Source organism: Ambystoma mexicanum, chromosome 1p (genome assembly GCF_040938575.1).
Source record: "Ambystoma mexicanum isolate Mex_15411 chromosome 1p, UKY_AmexF1_1, whole genome shotgun sequence".
NCBI lineage: Eukaryota > Metazoa > Chordata > Amphibia > Caudata > Ambystomatidae > Ambystoma > Ambystoma mexicanum.
Window position 1 is genome coordinate 2,000,652 of NC_090921.1, and position 20,981 is coordinate 2,021,632.

The 20,981-nt window shown below is 46.6% G+C and overlaps 1 long non-coding RNA gene and 1 other non-coding gene across 2 annotated transcripts in view; one reads left to right on the plus strand and one right to left on the minus strand.

Annotated features, from left to right (window-relative positions):
• Positions 1–20,981, minus strand: part of LOC138563705 (uncharacterized) — a 276,749-nt gene that overhangs the window by 129,367 nt on the left and 126,401 nt on the right. The window lies entirely within an intron of this gene.
• On the plus strand, positions 14,819–14,900 carry TRNAS-GCU (transfer RNA serine (anticodon GCU)). Its single transcript has one exon. It is a non-coding gene; the product is annotated as a tRNA-Ser (tRNA).

The following is a 20,981-nucleotide window of genomic DNA, read 5'->3' on the forward strand; positions in this document are numbered from 1 at the left end:
TTTGATCATAGTGAGTAGGGGACGGACAGTAGTATAATAGACAGGAGGGCTGTATACAGCAGAGGAAGAATTTCACCATCTTGTTCCTCTCTGCCTCTCTCTCCTTCCTTGTCCCCTCCACTTTCTCTACAGCATAGCACTGTGGGTGTGATTTCAGAATCGTAAAGTACAGGAATTGGACGACGAAGGCAGGCTAGCTTTAGTCCAATCACCTGTGAACCTTTACCTTTAAAAGAAGGCATCTCCCACCACTTCTTTGAATAATGTTGAAATCACCTTTTGGACTTTCACCTTTTAAGATTTCATTGGACCTCTTTTGGGAGAGTTGATCTCTCCAAAGACCTCTGCCAGTGAGGTGAGTCTGAGGGTCCAACCAGACGCAAGCTCTGTCCTCTAACCCTCCTCAGGGAACTTTTGGGATGACCTCCTGCTGTGAAATGCCTGCCTCTCTGCCAGCCACAACAGTACCAAGGACCTCAATGTGTTGTGGGTCTCCTGAAGTTGTGGACCTGCACCCCTAGTGCTTGGGAGAATGAGAACAAGAAAATAAAACGTATCCTTAAGACCCTGAATTGGGACTCAGAGCAACAATAGGGCCAAGCCAGCCAGGAATCCTGTGTTCTTCAGTCTAACTACTTTGAATGGTGATTCGAGCCAGATTCAACGCCTTTGAACCTAGAGGATCCTCCAGAGACACCTTTGGCTCTGTACCATCTCGAACCACTTTGCTGCATGTTTGAGCAGATTTGCTGCTGCACCGTGCCAGCTGCTCGCATTGTAGCTTCAGCTCGAACAAAAAGATCATAATTGCAGCCACATCCTTTGAACCACCATTGAATCACAAGCACTTAGGTTGCCATCCTTCATCGACAGTCGACCGGTCCCTGGTGGAGTTCATTGAACAGCAATCTTCAAACGCTAGCTCGAATTGCTTGAAACTATCTGCCCATCCGGTCACCAGTATCATCTAGATGGTCAAACTGGCACTGGTGGCCCTCACAATCAGCATCTTTTCAAGAACCATTTAGAACCGCAATGTACTTCTGCCTCAACCCTGCTCGATACCTGCCCGCTGCCTGGAACCACACTGCTGCTGACCTCAAACTCTTCGACTCGATATGTTTGCACAAATCAAACCACCTTGATGCCTCCTCGTACCTCGCTGAGCCCATCACCTGCCCAGCTCGTATCAACTGCTCCTTGGCAGCTCTTGACCCGAACCGCCAGGACGCCACTCGCTGCCTCACTCCCGACTGTCACCAGACGACTCGATCCTGCATGACTTTGAACTGACACCTCGCCAGACCCCTTACTGGAATATCAAGGTCACCCTTTCAAACCCATACCGGACATCGACAAGAATTGCTGGAGCGTCACTTATCGACCCTAACCAGCAAATACACCCGTCTTGAACCAGTTCGACTTCGATCCGACCCTGGTACCCATTGTTAGGTAAGAATTGATGTAGTAACACTGTGTGAGACTACACAACACTTATCTGCTTGGTATTGGGTAACCAACCTTTTGGTATAGGTCTGTACACAAGTTGTTAGTGTGACGGAGCAGCCAGGCCTATCTCAAGAGGGGTAAATCTGAGCTGTAGAGCTGTAGCAATGGAATTCACAAATACAAGTAGCCATGTAAAACTTACACTCAAGGTTTCAGTTATAAATAGTTATTTATTTAACATCCATTTTTAAATAAGCGTTCTTTTAAAAGGGCAAGATATGTAACAATCACATATACTTTCAAATACTTTTCCAGAATCAGCATAAGTTTGGTGGCTACTCTTTAGAGATGCTTTTTACAGACTTCCTACACCCGGAGGTGACTTCATTTACAAGGACAGCAATGGCATTTATATATCACTAGTTATACTTTGCAGATTCTGAGGTTTGCTTAAAGGAAAGGTTAAAGGAAGGAAAAAGGTTAAACATGTTCTCAGGACATGTGAGTATACTTACATCTTCCAATGAAGTCTAGACAAGCCTTTCCCAGCAATAACAGTCTAAAACAAGTTACCACCTATGAGGGACAGAAATATCAAAGTCAATGGACTAGAAGAGTCTGTAGGGAGCCAGGACAGCCAAAGTCAATTGGAGCACAGTCTATGGAGCTGAGGAACTTCTTAGATAATATATGCTTTTCACAAAGTTAGAGAGTTTTGTCAAAATCACTTGTAGGGGCACAAGCTGTTACACTTGTGAAAAGCAGAGTTAGAATAAAACCAAAGTAGCCAATGCCGGTCTCAAATGAGAAGAGCACAGCTAAAGACATTGGGGTAAGTACCCCAAGTCTAAACAGTACCTCTGGTTTGAAGAAGAGTGGTCCAGCTGGAATCTGTCCTGTTGCAGCAATGCAGATCCTGGGTTCCTGAGCCTCAGTCGTGTGGACAAGAGGGAGGACGTCTGGAGGACTCCTGTGGCAGCAATTTGGAGGTCGTGGCAGGTAAAGGCTTTTTTAGACCAGCGGCACTTTGCTGTTTCAGCATTCGGTAAACAGCACCAATGTGGATCTCGGATACCGGTTGGGCTTCCTTCACTCCTTGAGTCCTGCAGTCTGGTGAGGGGACTCGAGCTCTGATCATCCTGCTTCTGGAGGGTCCTTAGGAGACTCCTGGAGCTTCTGGACGGATTGCAGACATTGCACTCGACTATGAATTTCTTGACACCTGGCACTCGGTTCTTGCAGCAGCGAAGAAGTACAACCAATAGGGGAAGTTGGTCCAGTGGAGTTCTTCTCAGAGTTAGTTGGTCCCACTAGCCCAGGCGAAGAAGTCGTCACTTCCAGAGCTTCTCTTGACGATTAAATAAAGGAGTTCCAGCACAGCAGCAGGGCTTCACTGGGCAATTAAAAGGTCCAGGGGGATGCAGCAAGCTTTGTTCATGGTTTCTTCAGCGGGTGTTTCTCCCAGTGGTCTGACTAATCCCAAAACCCTCACCTTTTAAGCAGATTTCTCCCATTCATGCACAGCCTAGGCTGTCAAACACACAGCAGGGTGGCTGTTCTGAAGGGACAACCAGCCAGCCAATCAGGACTGGTTGCTTTCAGGCATTCCTAGAGACAAAGGACAAGGGAGTTTTGGGAACTCCCTTACATCCTGCCCTTCCAGACATACTGGAGCCTGAGGCGAGCTTCAGGACTGAAGCCCACCAAAGGAAAAACAAACAAAGGGCTCAAATCTGGCTTGGTGCACAGAGTAAAACCCAAGAAAGACTGCACAACCAGAAAATGGTGAAAAAAAGAAGACCGAGGCCATTTTGAAAAAATGGTCACCCATGGGTGCTACGCTGCAGCTGAGGATTCAGCCCACAGTAGAAAAGCACAATGATGGGAAAATTAAACCACTGCCACCAGCAATTTAAAGTAGTGAGGGTCACATACAATTTTGTATATGAGAATGTAGGATAAGGTGCTAATAGTTAACCCCCGGCACTCCACATAAGATGGTGTGTGCTGGACCTACAAAGAGAAAAGGTAAGTAAAGTCAATTTCACTTTACTATTCTTGGGAACAGTAGTTCACACAAGAAAAGGTATTTAAACCGTATGAGAAATCTAAAGGATTTCTCTGTGACACTACACTGAAGGTGCTTTGTGTCCCCATATAAAAGGTAGATGCCTATGGAGTTTGTCAGACTCCAAAAACTAAAGGAAACATATAATCCAAATCTGGTCAAAACACATGAGAGAGTAAGAAAAAGGTCTCACTCACTCCATGGTTAAAATGAAAAAGTCCTAAAGTTCAGCAAAAGAGCTGGAGGCCTCTAAGGTGGGAGGAATTAAGCACCAAAATATAAATTCTCCCAACATTCATTCCGAACAGCATTGCTCAGCTGCTGCCTTCGAATCACTGAGCTCGACGACAGCTCTTGCTTTGATTAACTACGACTCACAGTCCTCGAATATTGTCCAACCCGCTTGCACAACAGCTCAAAACCTGTTTGACACTGTCGAACAGCCATGCAACCAAAAAGGATTGACTTTTAATTTCCCCCTGGGTCCAGTTTTGGACCTAGAAACTGGTTAGGTCATTGAATTCCTTCTTATCCTCATGAAACATATCCTTTTACAAGAACATTGTGGTTTACACTTACCTTACACCACTGACTCATTACCCAGAGATAGAGGCATTGTTAGGGGGGGCGGTTTAGGGGGCTATAGCCGCGGGTCTTTTGGTTGTAGCCCAAGGTAGAAGCTCAGGGGCTACAACCAAAAGGCTAGCAAGCCCCGAGTCCCGACAGTCCCATCATTTGCATAGTGTGGGGCGCATTTAAAGGCCCCAAACAGAAGTCCCTTTCACATGAATGGCAAGCATTTAAACCATGCTATAAAACGTCCTGGCTTTTGCCTTTGTTTTTCACATTAGTTAAAGAGCCATGTGGAAAGGGGCCTACCTGTCATTATCAATGGACATGCAGCAGTTTAATTTACAAAAGATGGAGGAATCAAATATGCCAGTGACATGGTAAACAGGATTTTTAAACATTGAAAGCAAAAACTGCCTGCATATGTGTTTGCAAATTGACAAAAGCAATGTATAATATGTTTCACCCACAAAACCTCTGTGACATTTGAAGAGACACTTAGACATCAGGAAAAACCTGTTTCACAAAGGAAAACCCCACTTCCAGCCTGGACATCACATCTCCCATCTAATGACTCCACAGTAGAATTTGGTGCTGCTAAAGGCGTCAAACTTCAGTATTCTCCAGACCTGCTGCCTAGGAAAGCAGGAACTTCAAAGAAAGCCATCCTTGGTTGGAGCATGACTGAAAGGTGTGAAGACTGGAGGCACCCATTTCAAAGAGCACACTACCAACTTCAAAGATACTCATAAAAGATCTCTGATCACAGGCTGGCCAGGGAGACAGATGGCTGTGCTGGATGAGGCAGTCCTCCCATTTGCTGAACAGGAACACTCCCAATTAATTTAAAAGACTATTATCATTTAGGTATTATTTTGCAGCAACCACACTGTGGATTGATTTCATGTTTTATGTAATTTCCGGGCGAGTTTGGGATATGGAATGCATCTACCTGTGACTCTGGGAACTGTAATGGCAAGTTAGACTAGGTTTCTGGTTGATATGAACATGTTCCAAATATGGAAGGTGGTGAAAAGGTGGAACATGAAATTAGGGGTATGCTTAATAACTTCCATCTTCATAACTATTGTACTTTTTATAGAAATGACAAGAATGTGCCACATGGCCATGATATATCGTACGGATTTGGGGGCCGGCTTATTTAATTCTCCATGATCAGCTAAAACAGAAAATATGTTTAGTATGGCAGTTGCTAGTACAATTAGGAAGTTGTGATACATAACTAGTTTTTGCCAAAAAGTTGAAAGGAGAACAAAGGATGATGACAAATGGGAATAGACAGATGTTGCTCCAAACCCCTAAACCAATCCTGACTGGGCGTGGAGAGAGAGAGAGGGTAACTGTCCAATCCTAGTGGCAGGGATTATTGCAGGGTAGTTCACCAAGATGGAAAAATTGGTGATGTCATTTCTGCTATATAGGGGAGACTGCACTAGGACAGGGGACACACAAAAACTGGGGAGACAGAAAAAGGAGAAAGACAGGAAGGCTTCTGAAACTTACCATTGACAGCTGTAAGGAGAAAGCAGAAGAGATTGCTGAGAGTGCATCTAGGTGGAGCTGTCTATTTCTAGGAAGGTCTCAAAGCTGGCTGGGTCCTGTGGTGGTGGGCAGGAGGCCATCTTTGAGAGTGGAGTGACCAGACTCCTGTCCCATCTTTCCAGAGTGTCCTGAGATGCAGCTGGCTTTCCTGAACCTTAAAAAGAGCTTGTTATGTAAGTAGAACTAAGCCCTGGAAAACCAAAAGGTGGGGGAGTCTGCTTGCCTTGAATCCTTTCCCTTTATTGTAGGTGGGGGGGGGGGCAGAACACTACGAGTGAATTTTGTTCAAATTTGAAATTATAAAAAGCTCACTTCCCAGTGTGCATTGAAAACTATAGCCTATAATTTAATTAGGTAATCCTTGTTGTCCAGCTGACCCTGGCTTCTTTAAGGAAGAGGAGTGTCTTTGTTCTTTAATCAGTCCAAACATTTTTATCCAGCGTCCACTGTAAGGGTGGTCTAAAATCCCAAATTTCCCAAAGCATTCAAATTTTTCTGTCTGACCTCCCAACCTAGACCAAAGCAAGGGGGAGGGAGGGTCCTGAAAAACAAATCACACTTTAAACCAAAAGTGTGTGCGAAATTATAATTGCCATATATTTATATATTTACCAATCTTGAAATCCTACTGCTAGCCTTTTAAGCCTATCGGAAAATCAAAATCGCACAACATTACCTAAGAGCCTTCCTTATTGATCAGTGTAATTATTTTGTGAAGTGAAATTTACAGAAAGAATTATGTCTGTGTTCTTTTTAACTCACCTTTGTGATTTATTTGTGCTGAGACAAGTTGATTGTGTGTGCCACGGATAAAGTGGTGTTTTTGACATTTTCATGCTAATTCCTATTATTTTTAATTTAAATAAATACCAATATATTTCCCGCACAGCGCCCTGGTTAGCTCAGGGGCGAGGGATAAAGGGGGCATGATATGTGTCTGAGATAGGGCTAAACAAGAACCTGTTAAACTATTTGTTGACCAACCATTTGAGTGGGGAGTAAAGGGACTCTCCGTGTTGAGGGTGGCTTCTCAATAAACCGTTACAATAGCCCCAGATCTTTTTCAGACCTGTGCTATATTGCTATCTTTGCTTATTCTCTGTTCTTTTCTCAGGGGCTGGCTTTATGTAATGTTTTTCTGTTTCTTTATTTTTCATATGGTGTGTATTAATAAAGTATATTTCTTTTTGTAGAACCTTGATTGGACATTACCTTTAATTTTGGACTGTTATGCTTTGCTTTTTTGGTAGCTACTGATTCACAGTCACACCACTCTTGAGAGCATAGCTTTCTCTCGGCCCACGTTACCACAAAAGGAGAAGGAGTTACCTTTATGTCTGTGTTGGCTCTTGGTTTTTAGCATTGTGAGGGCTGAGCGGACTTTTTAGCCTCTACTCATCATTGTACTTCTATAGGGCAGAATCCAATTCATCTCACCCCTCCCTTACTCAATGGACATGTCAGAATTTCAAATCGCATTCTAGCATACCCAATTGAAGTACCGGCTACTTGACATACCAGGAGCTAGTACATAGTGTGCAGCAATTGCAACTTTGAACCAGATGCAAACTCTAACTTTTTGTCTATTTTATACTATCCAATATGCTCTAACTGTCCTTTAGGTGTGTCCTTATTCTCCTTTTATATACATTCCCAAATAGTGTTAATATTGCATAGCTAGGATAGTATGCCACTACTTGCCAGAGTAGTCAAAAGTATCTCTGGTTGCTGCTGGTTTCAAGCAAACCAGGCTCCCCTTGCCTATAACCAGGAGCTAAATAGCATTTTTCATTTTCAATGGGCTACCTAAATGTGGGAAATGGGTAGCAGTTAATAATCCTTTCCCCTTTTGCTTCAGTGATTTAGCACCAGTAACAGGACTATGCTTGCTGATGTTACCAGAAAATGACTTCAATTACCTTATTTGTATAGGTATGTACACAGTGAGGTATCCTTTCGGCTCCAAGAATACTTCTTCTGTGCTTGATCATTACACAGAGGAGGAGGCAGGGGATCTCCCAGTATACACACAATAGAACCTATTCTATTAAATCTATAATTCGAGAAGCACATATACTTCTGAAATATGTATTCATTTCTCAGGATGTGCAATGTATATATCCGCCACCTCATTACTTTCACAAATAAAAGGGGGGTATGATTTAATCTATTCCCCGTTAGAGTATTGCTTCCCTCAGAATTATTTCCCCTTAATATTACACTTACATAGGAATTTATTTTTGTTTTGGCTGTCTCACAGATAGGTGGCACCCTCTTAAAGAATGGTTCAATGCTCCCCCACTGGCAACAGGTGGGTATCAGTCAGCAAGATGGGGTCAGCTTCCCTCTAGGGTTTGGTCTCCCTCTTTCTATATTGGGCCTATTATCTTCTCCACTGACACTGAGGAAGGCCTGTGCTTTAACTCCAGGTAGGCCTCTCTTTCAATGTACTGCTTGTAATTCATAATGGGTTCAAAATGAAGCAATCTATTACCTTTTCCTTTCTGTTGTTGCCAATTCTCCATTATCTTCTTCTGTCTGTTGGTCTGTCAGTCCATCCCAGGCAGCGAGTGAGCAAGTGAGTCCTCAGAATCTATGGGTTTGGACTGTTATAGATCATAAAGCACTCCCTTTAGAGGTAGATATAATTTATATAACCTTAGTGGTCAGTGTATGTGATTGGATAAGGTTGCAAAGTGACATCACTCTAGACCTGGGGTGCACAGCTGATTTTGACAGAGGGCCGAAAGTACCTTACATGAGGGCTATAGTGGGCCGAAAAGTAAAAGTGGGCGGGGCGGTAGGCGGGACATGTCAGGAGGCTTTTTCCACCCCCAATTTGTATTAAACACATGGAAAAAGAATATGTTTTTGAGGGGTAACGATTTTTATTGCATTTCAAACTTACATTTTGTACTACACATTTTCCATTGTTATCATTATTTCAATTTAGTTATTGTATATCGTCTGTTTAGTTAAATTATATATATTTTATTGACCCTTGATTGGACATGCCGTTATTTTGGACTGCTATACTTTGCTGTTTGGGTTGCCCAAGAGGAGTATGGCCTTCGTTGAGTCAGGTTTCCTAAAAAAATCAAAGGATGTACATCTCCTAACTGTGCCTGTTTTAGCTTTATTATTGAGTTCACTCTTGGAGTGCAACACTATGCCCCATGGCTCCCACCCCCAACCAAACACTATGCCCCATGGCCCCCTCACCCCCAACCAAACACTATGCCCCATGGCTCCCACCCCCAACCAAACACTATGCCCCCTGTCCCTCAACCCCCAAGCAAACACTATGCCCCCTGTCCCTCACCCCCAACCAAACACTATGCCCCATGGCCCACTCACCCCCAACCAAACACTATGCCCCATGGCTCCCACCCCCAACCAAACACTATGCCCCATGGCCCCCACGCCTCAAGCAAACACTATGCCCCCTGTCCCTCACCCCCAAGCAAACACTATGCCCCCTGTCCCTCACCCGCAACCAAACACTATGCCCCATGGCCCACTCACCCCCAACCAAACACTATGCCCCATGGCTCCCACCCCAACCAAACACTATGCCCCATGGCCCCCACGCCTCAAGCAAACACTATGTCCCCTGTCTCTCACCCGCAACCAAACACTATGCCCCATGGCCCACTCACCCCCAACCAAACACTATGCCCCATGGCTCCCACCCCAACCAAACACTATGCCCCATGGCCCCCACGCCTCAAGCAAACACTATGCCCCCTGTCCCTCACCCCCAACCAAACACTATGCCCCATGGCTCCCACCCCCAACCAAACACTATGCCCCATGGCCCCTCACCCCCAACCAAACACTATGCCCCATGGCCCCCTCAACCCCAACCAAACACTATGTCCCATGGCCCCCTCACCCCCAACCAAACACTATGCCCCATGGCCCCCTCACCCCCAACCAAACACTATGCTCCATGGATCCCACCCCCAACCAAACACTATGCCCCGTGGCCCCCACGCCTCAAGCAAACACTATGCCCCCTGTCCCTCACCCCCAACCAAACACTATGCCCCATGGCTCCCACCCCCAACCAAACTCTAAGCACCATGGCCCCCTCACCCCCAACCAAACACTATGCCCCATGGCCCCCTCAACCCCAACCAAACACTATGTCCCATGGCTCCCACCGCCAACCAAACACTATGCCCCCTGTCCCTCACCCCCCAACAAACACTATGCCCCCTGTCCCTCACCCCCTACCAAACACTATGCCCCATGGCCCCCTCAGCCCCAACCAAACACTATGCCCCATGGCTCCCACCCCCAGCCAAACACTATGCCCCATGGCCCCCACACCTCAAGCAAACACTATACCCCCTGTCCCTCAGCACACAAACTCTGAAGCATGCACCCATACATGCATCTCAACATACACAACACAAACATACAAAAACAAACATTCATGCGCACCCGATCCCCCACCCCCCCAACTCAGCACACACACTCTCAAGCAAACACCATGCACCCATACAGACCCGAACCCCCCATCCCCCAACTCAGCACACACACTCTCAAACATGCACCTATACAGACCCGAACCCCCACCCCCCAAATCAGCACACTCTCAAACATGCACCCATACTGACCCGAACCCCCCATCCCCCAACTCAGCACACACACTCTCAAACATGCACCCATACAGACGCGAACCCCCCACCCCCCAAATCAGCACACTCTCAAAAATGCACCCATACAGACCCGAACCCCCCACCCCCCAACTCAGCACACACACTCTCAAACATGCACCACGCACCCATACAGACCCGAACCCCCCACCCCCAACTCAGCACACACACTCTCAAACATGCACCCATACAGACCTGAACCCCCACCATCAAATCAGCACACTCTCAAATATTCACCCATACAGACCGGAACCCCCACCCCCCAACTCAGCACACACTCTCAAGCATACACCATGAACCCATACAGACCCGAACCCCCACCCCCAACACAGCACACACACTCTGAAGCATGCACCCATACATGCATCTCAACATACACAACACGAACATTCAAAAACAAACATTCATGCACATCTGACACCCCCCACCCCCATCTCAACATACACAACACAAACACTCAAAAACAAACATTCATACACATCCAACACACCCCCCACCCCCATCTCAACATACACAAAAACAAATACTCAAAAACAAACATTCATACACATCCAACACGCCCCCCACCCCCCATCTCAACATACACAAAAACAAACACTCAAAAACAAACATTCATACACATCCAACACGCCCCCCCACTCCCCCATCTCAACATACACAACACAAACACACAAAAACAAACATTCATACACATCCGACACACCCCTCCACCCCATCTCAATATTCACAACACACTCAAAAACAAACATTCAAACACATCCGAAACGCCCGCCACCCCCATCTCAACATACACAACACAAACACTCAAAAACAAACATTCATACACATCTGACACCCCACCCCATCTCAACATACACAACACAAACACTCAAAAACAAACATTCATACACATCCGACATGCCCCCCCAACCCCCATCTCAACATACACAACACAAACACTCAAAAACAAACATTCATACACATCCGACACGCCTCCCCACCCCCCATCTCAACATACACAACACAAACACTCAAAAACAAACATTCATACACATCCGACACACCCCCCATCCCCCCATCTCAACATACACAACACAAACACTCAAAAACAAACATTCATACACATCCGACACGCCCCCCCACCCCCCATCTCAACATACACAACACAAACACTCAAAAACAACCATTCATACACATCCGACACGCCTCCCCACCCCCCATCTCAACATACACAAACACTCAAAAACAAACATTCAGACACACCCCCCACCCCCAAATCAACATACACAACACAAACACTCAAAAACAAACATTCATACACATCCGACACGCCCCTCCGTCCCCCCATCTCAACATACACAACACAAACACTCAAAAACAAACATTCATACACATCCGACACGCCCCCACCCCCCCATCTCAACATACACAACACAAACACTCAAAAACAAACATTCATACACATCCGACACTCCCCCCAATCAACATACACAACACAAACATACAGCAGAACAGACCCGACACACAAACACACAGACCACTTACCAGAGACGTGATGGAAGGCAGGTAAGTTGGAACGCTGGCGAGGTAAGTGGAATCGTACTATGGCTGGCGTGGCAAGCAAGGCTGAAATGCCTTCCGGCATCAAATCTTACTGGCCACGCCAGCTGTAGTGCTGGCCCTCCATTGGAGAAGCACACACGCACTACGTGGCTTGTAGGAGCAACGTGTTGCATGTGTGCTGAGCCAATGAGGGCCAGTGTTTGTCCAGCCCGGAAGACAACAAAGACTTTCCTAATGGAGGACGGCCGATGCTGCTTGCGGGCCACCCTCCATTAGGAAAGTCTTTGTGCCTTGCGGGCCGGAAAAAACAGCATGGCGGGCCGCAACTGGCCCGCGGGCCGTATGTTGTGCACACATGCGCTAGACCATCCCCATCATACTCATTGGGCATATTAATGAAGAGGGCAGTCTAAAGGGAGTAACTTCTTCACCAAGTTCCCCTCCTACTTGATGTGATGTCATCTTGGAGGTTGTTATATTAAACAGTTATAATTTTCTCAAACATCATGTTCCTCATATGTGAGCGGTTCATCACGTTTCTCTCAATCAGATGAATCCAATCATGTCATTCTCATCTCACTACGATATGTGATGTGTGAGTTACAGATTTTTACATTTTACACTCCAATACATTATCCAAACATTATTTTTGTGTCTCAAAACAACGGGCTCACTGGCAAAGACACTAGGATAGATGAATCACTAGTGCACTGTTTCTGTGCAACATATTCCATATTCATCTGATTTGCATAACCAACCACATATAAAAAAGTATAATTTTACATTCAGCTGATAGAGCTTTTCACCCCGAACAATTAGAAAATAAACCTTCTACGACATGTCCTTCAAAGTTTAGGAAAAGAAATATGATTCCATATGTAACATATACACAGTGCAATTTTTTCTTTAGGTATAATGGGGTGAATTACAATAAGAAATGGCTTATCATCCCCTGCCTGGCAACAGAACGTCTGGTGGTATCCTCTATGAAGATTAGAGCTGGCCATATATGACTCCTGAGAATGTGGTTGGCATAGGACCAGTGTCCAGAGGTTACAGTGGCTGGCAAGGGGCATGTATCACCCTGGCACGCCCTCTTGACTGATTGCAGCATCTGCCTGCCCCTGGTGTGAGAAATCAAGTCCCTGAAGGTGCACATTTCCTTCTCCTGGTTGGTGGAAATATTTGATTATTTCAGAGAAGACTACTGCTGAGAATCTATTTGCTGTATATTTAGGGTATTTTTAGTAGGCTCAATGACAAATAGGGTTGTTAATGAGTAGCATTTGCTTTGCTCTGGGAGGCCTGTTCCTAGAACAAAAGCAAAACATTTGGTTGTGTGGTGGTTCAGGCTGAGTCATAAAATGTTATGGTTCAACTTCCAAGGCCCTGAGTTTCATTTCCTTGGAACAAGCCCTCCCCCTCAATAGCTGTTCGGGGAGGTCAGAAAAATGCCACTTTGCTTTCCAGGCTTAGGTTGGTTTCATCACAAATGCAGTCATTTCCCCACTATAATTGTCACTTTAAACAGTGTAACATAATATTTTTAATATTTTCTTTGCGATCAATCTCCTGTCTGAGGCTCATGCTCCATGTTTTTGTATGCTTTTATTTCCTAATATTTATTCTTAGTTCTGAAATGAAAATATACACAATGCAGGGTCCGAATCGGTTTTCACTCTCGCATGAAATGCTGTGCTTTTCATGCCAGATTGGACTTTTTTCCAATTAACAAAAGCTTGCTGAATTCTCTCATGAAAATATTTCTCTTTGTGCCTTGTCAATTGTTTTAGACATATTCTCTTGTTGTAGATGGGCTTTCCCTGCACATGCCTTTTTCAGATGTTGTGTACAAGCTACACTTCACATTTTTGTTTTTAGATTCTGCACTCATCCATCTGCCTGTGCATATATTTAGGACTGGCTGAGCTGCATATAATACAGATATTTTTGTATTCTCAAACCAAAAGCTCCCAACTGCCACAACTGCCAGCGCTGCACTAACGTGCATGCTGACAAAGAGCAGACTCTATTTTAAAGCGCTTAACACATCTGCCAGCAGCCTCAATCCAGCAGGATTGCTAACCCGTCCTCTCCATATTGCTGCTACGGTAACTGCAGGTGCTCCACTGCAGCACATGCTGGCACATGTGGCTTCTATTTTGAAGCTGCTTCCCGCATCCAAAAGCATATTCAGACCTACAGGGTCCTAGTTCTTACTCTGTATTGCTGCTGTCACGAATGCTGGTGCTCTACTGCCATTTGAGCTGATGTGCAGCAGCTTCTATTTTAAAGCTGCTTCCGGGATCGCCGCGGCATCCATATGCCTACTAAGTCCCCCAGTGTCCAATTCCCTTCTTTTCGTATTGCCTCTGCCACAACTGGTGGTGCTGCACTGTTGCATTCACTGACATACAGAGAATTATACTTTCAAGCTGCTTCCAGTATCCACAAGCCGCCTCGGTCCTTGCTGCTGCCACAACTCCCATTCATTTACTGCCATGTTCGATTTGTATATGGCTGGCCACTTTCTATAATGCAGAAATTAACTAAATATTTTAAAATGGAAGCTGTCCAGAGGTGACCGCAGCTGTAATTAATTCAAAGTTTTCCCTCCATCCACGTTTTAGTGTCTATTCCAAATGAAGGAAGAGCTCACATTTGGTACTATTTTACAATTGCTTAAATTCCTTGCAATGGATGTGACAAGCTCTTTTTACACAGACATTTTTGGTGATTCAGGCTTCAAGCTATTGCATTAGAATAGAAATTCTCCATATGAGAAATCAAAAAAGTAGTGCATGCAAATATGTACAGATCTAGCAATGTGTATTTCGATAACTATAAAAAGAGTCCCAGAAGGTTCTAACTGCCTATTTGCATTCCAGAGAACAGTGGACATTTTCTGATTTTCTGATTCATGGATATACGGAATATACTTCGATGTGAGATGCATTCATCCGACGAGGTGGCCGAGTGGTTAAGGCGATGGACTGCTAATCCATTGTGCTCTGCACGCGTGGGTTCGAATCCCATCCTCGTCGTGTCTTTTCTCCTTTGTTTCAACCAAACTATGTTTTATATTCCCATGAAAGAGAAGAATCATAAAAAAAAGTCTCAATCATGAAAATCTTGCAACACACAATTTCACGTTACTTGCAATAACCGGTACAGTAAATGACCCAGCTGACCTGGGAACAATTGATCTCAACACCTAACAGATGGAAACCCACCTCTCATCGCAAAGACATAATGAATCCAAGTTTTAAATGAAACGATTTGTGCTCTTTTCATTTAAACATAGAAGTTCTCCAAACTATGTCATAAAGTGCGAGTCCGTGGTTCCCGTCTTAACCGACCAGGTTGCATAATGGACACATAGGCTCTCTGACCCCAAGACCCTTGGTCTCTTTAGATGGCCCCATAGCTTTTAAAATGCACCTCGTTAGAGCCTCAGCGACAGCAGGGGGCACAGGCCCTGTGCGGATATTATGCAGTTGTCCTTTTGTGATGCCCTTTGCCAGCAGGAATGGAAAGATCAGGCTGTGGGCTCCGGTGCTGCTTTCTACTCTGTTCAGTCTTCTGCAGAGCTTTGAAGTCTGGGCCCTTCCAGGAATGGCCCGGCCATTCCCAGCCTCCCTGGCCTGCTCTGCTCTGCACAAAGGGACTGTCCTGGTGATAAACAATGTGCTTTAAAATGTAATAATAATAACAGCAACCAAGTGATGCCGCCCAAAACTGTATACCACATGAGAGCTGACTTTCATGGGGAGCCGCTTCTTACTTCATCCTGGGTCCAGGGTAGTTCGCCTCCCTGTCGTTGTCAGGGCTTTAAAGACGGCCGGTACTTTAACACGAAGAGTATCTGCACTTCTCAAAGAGAAATCCCTTCTTTCTGATGACATGGATTTCAAAATGTGTGGTGAGAGAAAACGTCATGGATCTTATGGTAAGTGAAAGCAATGGATGAAAGAAAAGCTGCTACCAGAAATGTGAGACTAGAACAGACCATCTCAGCTAATAAGCCACGCATGCCACGGTGCTGCCCAGTAACCATGCTTGGAAGTTCATCTCCAGTTCAGAGCCTCTGGGCAATGCATGGACGCTGATGCACGTGCAGCGCAACGGAAGCCTTGAAAGAGCTCCCAATGGCACTCACGAATAACCTGTAAAAGGCATCCTTTTCCACCGTCTTATAATGTATGGAGACACATGGATGGAGCAGGCGACCTGCCGTGAACATTGTCCAGCACCGTGGATGGGCAGTATAAACAGAGATAAAGAACAGTGGAGCCCGACCACGTGGCAGAGCATAGCGACAGGGGCGGCCCGTGTAAGAGCAGCTCAGAACATACGTCCAGCCAGGGCTTTAAGTGGGCCGGGGCCCGCCAGGGCTGGGCTCCGGCAGGCTCCGAAATATCACTTTGAGGCGTAGCCCTGCCGGGGTCCACTAATCTACCCTGGCAACCACGGCCACTACACAAACAGGCTTTTTTTCCTATAGCCTGAAGCTCTCGCTCGTGTGCGAGAGCTTCTAGCATAATAAAAAAATGCCTTTCAGCCATAATAGTGGCGCCGCACCAGCGAGGCATCTCTTCAAGCAAGAGATGCCGTGGGCCGGCGCCACCATTATGGGCCGAAACGTGAGGCCGCTGGAAACAGAGGCCTTGTTTTCTAAATTCTGAAACTCCCGCGCATTTAGGAAAAAGGCCTGAATAGGGGAGGGCTGCCCCTGCTGTTAGGCAAGCCTATAGCAAATAAATGCAGAGACCAGCACCCTCTGCCCCATGGGGAGAGGGTGCGGATCTCTACAAAAGGTTGCCTGGCAGGGGTGCCAGTAGCCCATTAAGCTGGAGCTTGTCAGGGGGAGTGGCCTAACGGGCCAGCAGGACCCCCGCCATTAGGCCACGCCCCTCTTGATGTACACCGACCCTCACTCTTGCGGGCCCTGTGATCTAGAAGTCCTTTGATGGCCAGAGACACAGCAGCTCACCAAGAAACACAAGAGTGATGTGAGTGGACTGCGGCGCACCTCAGTGCAGGCGGGACGGTCCAGATGGTAACCTCACAGCACTCTTACGCTGCTGTGCCCAGGCCAGAGGCGTTGCTTGGGGTGGGGGCTAGAGCCCCGGGTCTTTTGGTTGTAGCCCCGGATAGAAACTCAGGGGTTATAACAAAAAAGACTAGCTAACCCCCAGTCCTGACATTCCCAAAATTAGCAGAGCCCCAGATCTTTTCCAGACCTAGCAACAGCCCTGGGCCCCAGGCACATGGTGGGAGCGCAGGCACACAGGCATTCCCCTCTATGCCTCCAGGTGCGTTCACCGCCTGCGCACAGCAGAGGGCGTGGAGCGGAAGGGGCAACACAGTTGCACCTCCAATAGAGGGATCAAACTGTGATGTCCCGACTTTGGGTGGGGCATGTGGCACAGGACACAGAGCACCAAATAAGGCACGCCCACACTGGGCTGCTGTTGCAGTGTAACTAACTTTATCTGTGAGCCATGAGCGCTTACATCGGCGTGGGTCAGCTGACCCTGGTACGCATCACTGCGTACCATTCTCTCTTAAAAATAAAACCATGAGTTACATGGGTTCCTGGAGTGGGGAGTAGCAGGAACTGTACAACCACAGCCACGTTGGTAGAACAGGGATCAGGTGCCTGGGCGGAACAACACCGGAAAAACTGGCTGATATGGGAACCCCCAAGAAGCAAACAAGAATGGATAATTACACCAAGCAAGGCACCCCACCAGAGACCAACACCACAAAATCCTCAGACGCTTGAGCACAAGAACTAACTATGATAAATCAAACCCTGCTGCCACTAAACGACAGCCCAGATACATTAGTCCAAAAAATAGACTCTCTGACTTGCAAGGTAGAGACCTGCCAGCGCAAATAGAAAAACTCTGTAGGAGGAAGGTGGTGGCGGAAAAGCGTATAAGCAACGGGGAAAATAAAATCACAAAACTACAAAGCGAGGTCGCACAACTTCAACAGAACATGAAAGTGATGCCAAAGAATGATGATCTAGAAGGCTGGTCACAATGTAATAACATCTGCATACTGGGACTTCCAGAGTCTACGGCAATAGGTGGAATAGAGACCTTCATTTAACGGTTACTGCTAGAAGATCCCAATAAACCAGAGGTTTCACACCTATTCGTGGTCGAGCGGGTGCATCGATCTCTGGCCCCCAAACCACGTCTTGGGGGAGAGGCCAATTTTCACCTGCATGTTCAACTACCAGGACTGAGATGCGCTTCTAAAAGCCGCCAGAGAAAAAAGAGAGCTTAAATACAGATCGACCACAATATAGATTTTCCCAGGTCTCAGCCTTCAGGTGCAGGAGCTACGGAAAATGTTCCAAGAAACCAAAAACATATTAGGCAGAGAAGATGTACACTGTGCGATGTTCAACCCTGCAACAATGAAAGTCAACATAAAGTGAAATCCCAATTCTTTATAGACCGGGGGCCGTAGAGAGATATGCTAAAAAGATCTTGGTGGTATCCTGCATATGATGAATCAACTTCTGGGGTACCGGTGGTCCTGGGGTGAATATCAGTTTCTAAACCATCAATCAGCCCCACACCTCTAATACACCAGAAGGGATCCGAACAGATTGGAATTACAAGAAAAGTATAAACCTCCATGTCCAATTTTAGAAACATGAACGGAGCGGCAGGCTGAAAGGTTGTAGATCCTTGGTTAGTTGCAACTGTCATGATGCCTGCCCCCGGGAAGCCAGACCAGGCCCAGCAACCCCGGAGGCAGGCATCATGCCATTTGGAGCATGCCCAAAAACCCCAGTTAGGGGCTGTTTGGGTGCAGTCCTGGCGCCTATGGCGCCAGGCTCATAAGGATAAAGTCAGTCCTGGCGCCATGGGCGCCAGGCTCATTACAGAAAACCTACCTACTGCAGACCATGCTGCATACTTACCTGGTGCAGACCATGCTGCACGAAGCCACAAGCCAAATAGGGCTTAGGAGGGACTATTTTACCTAAGGGACTACTTTCTACTCGGGTGGGGGCTGTGGAAGAATACTTACCTGGGACTTCTTCCAAGGCTATTTAAACCACGCCCAGACAGCCGCACGTGCTTCGCGTTATTCTGCATTCAGCAGCGTAACGCTCACCGTGCCTCCAGCAGCTTCCAGTATTCAGCCACGCCCACTTCAGTCCTGGACCACCTGGAAACGAAAAGAAAAAAGGAGAAGAGGTTTAAACTTGAAACCTTACCTGAATTCTTGATCCATCGCGCCGTCGATCTTGAAGAAGGAGTCATCGCACGCGCGCCGTCACGCACCTCGCAGCGCCGCGCTGAACTCACCATCCAGTGCAGCTTTTCATCACTCCATCGCGAACTCTGCATTTGCGAACCGCTCTCCGATATCTAAGGGGACAAGAAAAGCCAGGTGAGCAAGGGAATGCAAAAGGGCAATACAAGCTACCCCCAAAGACTTACCGGATTACCACAGGGGGGTACTCGCCTTATCTCGGGTCGGCGCATTAACTCTGCATCACCGCCGCACCCCAGCCCCTAAGTGGAAACCACTGGACATTACAAGCTACCACCCAAAGACTTACCTGATTTACCGCAGGGGGGTATTCACCTCATCTCGGGTCAGCGCAGTTAACTCTGCATCATCACCGTACCCCGGCCCCTAAGGGGAAAACCACTATAGACTTACCTGACTCTCACCAACTGCCATTTGGACTCTTCGTGGTGGTTAAACTGGCAACCTACAAGGAATCGGAAAGAGTGAAGATCAGACATTTGGAATCGGAAAGAGTGAAGATCAGACATTTGAACTATTGGATTCTAGAGTCAATACTGGAACTCACCAATTCCTCCACGCCAGTGAAGTAACTGGTCGTCTACGCGCCCCTGCGCTTGATGCAGGATGGAGAGCTCATCTTTCCAAACCATCAGGTGTGATTAAGAGGGAACATCAGGAGTGGTCAGTGGGCAGACAACGGGAGTGGAAGGTGGGTTAACGCTCAAATTAAGGGAGGTTAATTCCTGTCTCCTTTGCAGAAAGATATTCATACGAGCCGACAAACGAAGTTATGTGGGTCTGTCCAGTCAGTCATCTCGGCTCTACGTGGCACCAGGCCAGTCCAGATCGACGTCCCCGTGGGAATCAGGTGAGCGTAACAGCAACGCAGCAAAAATGCAATTATTACCCATTGTTAAAAGGGACTGTCCAGTCAAGGTAGTATTACAAATATCTAGTTTATTTATATCACAACAGACAATTCTAGCAACACTACGTAAAGCAATCCACCCTGTAAAGGAATACAGAGGACAGACACTTTCAAAGAAGGAAAAGGGATGCATTCTGGATACTGACAGGAGGGTCGTCAGTATGATTAATAACCACAATAGTTTAAGTTTTATTGGCTTCAGCACGAAGGAAGCAATGGGTCTTAAAATGTCTCTTGGAACCTTCTGGGAAGGACCAGAGGGACAAAACTAAAATGTACCTTTTTCTGTAGGTGTTCTTGGTGTTCAATAGGGTGCAGTTGGCTTCAGGGGGAGTTCAAGATGGGAGTCAGCTGCGGGTACCGTGCAGCAAGATGGTTTGGGAAGCGATGCTGGTCAAACGGCTGCAGGCTGGCCTATATAGCGACTCGGGGTGAGGAATCGTTGTCTCAGTGCTGATCGGTGGTTCTGTAGCACTGGTCGAGACATCTCGGATGTCTTTGAGCAACAGCGGCTTAATAACAGTCAGTGTCGCCGTCGATTGCAACACACCATCGGGCAGCTCAGATGCCGAATCAGAAGGAGAAAACAACAGCTTTTCCAGAGCGTGCATACCTGGCAGTGAGATAGATAAAAGTAAGCAACACAAAGATTATTTAGAACAGATCAGGAGATACAGGAAGGATACTCTTCCTTTTCTCTCCTTCCCCCAGAAGCTAATTGTCTCTAGAGCTCTGGTTCTATCTGGGCTGGACTACTGCAACAGCCTCTTTCCAAATCTGCCTGCTTCTAGTCTCAGCCGTCTGCATCTCATCCAGAACAGGATTGCGAGATTTGTCCTTGGCCTCAAGCCCAGGGATCGTATCTCTTCAGCACTGAAATCTCTCCATTGGCTCCCAGCGGCTGCAAGGA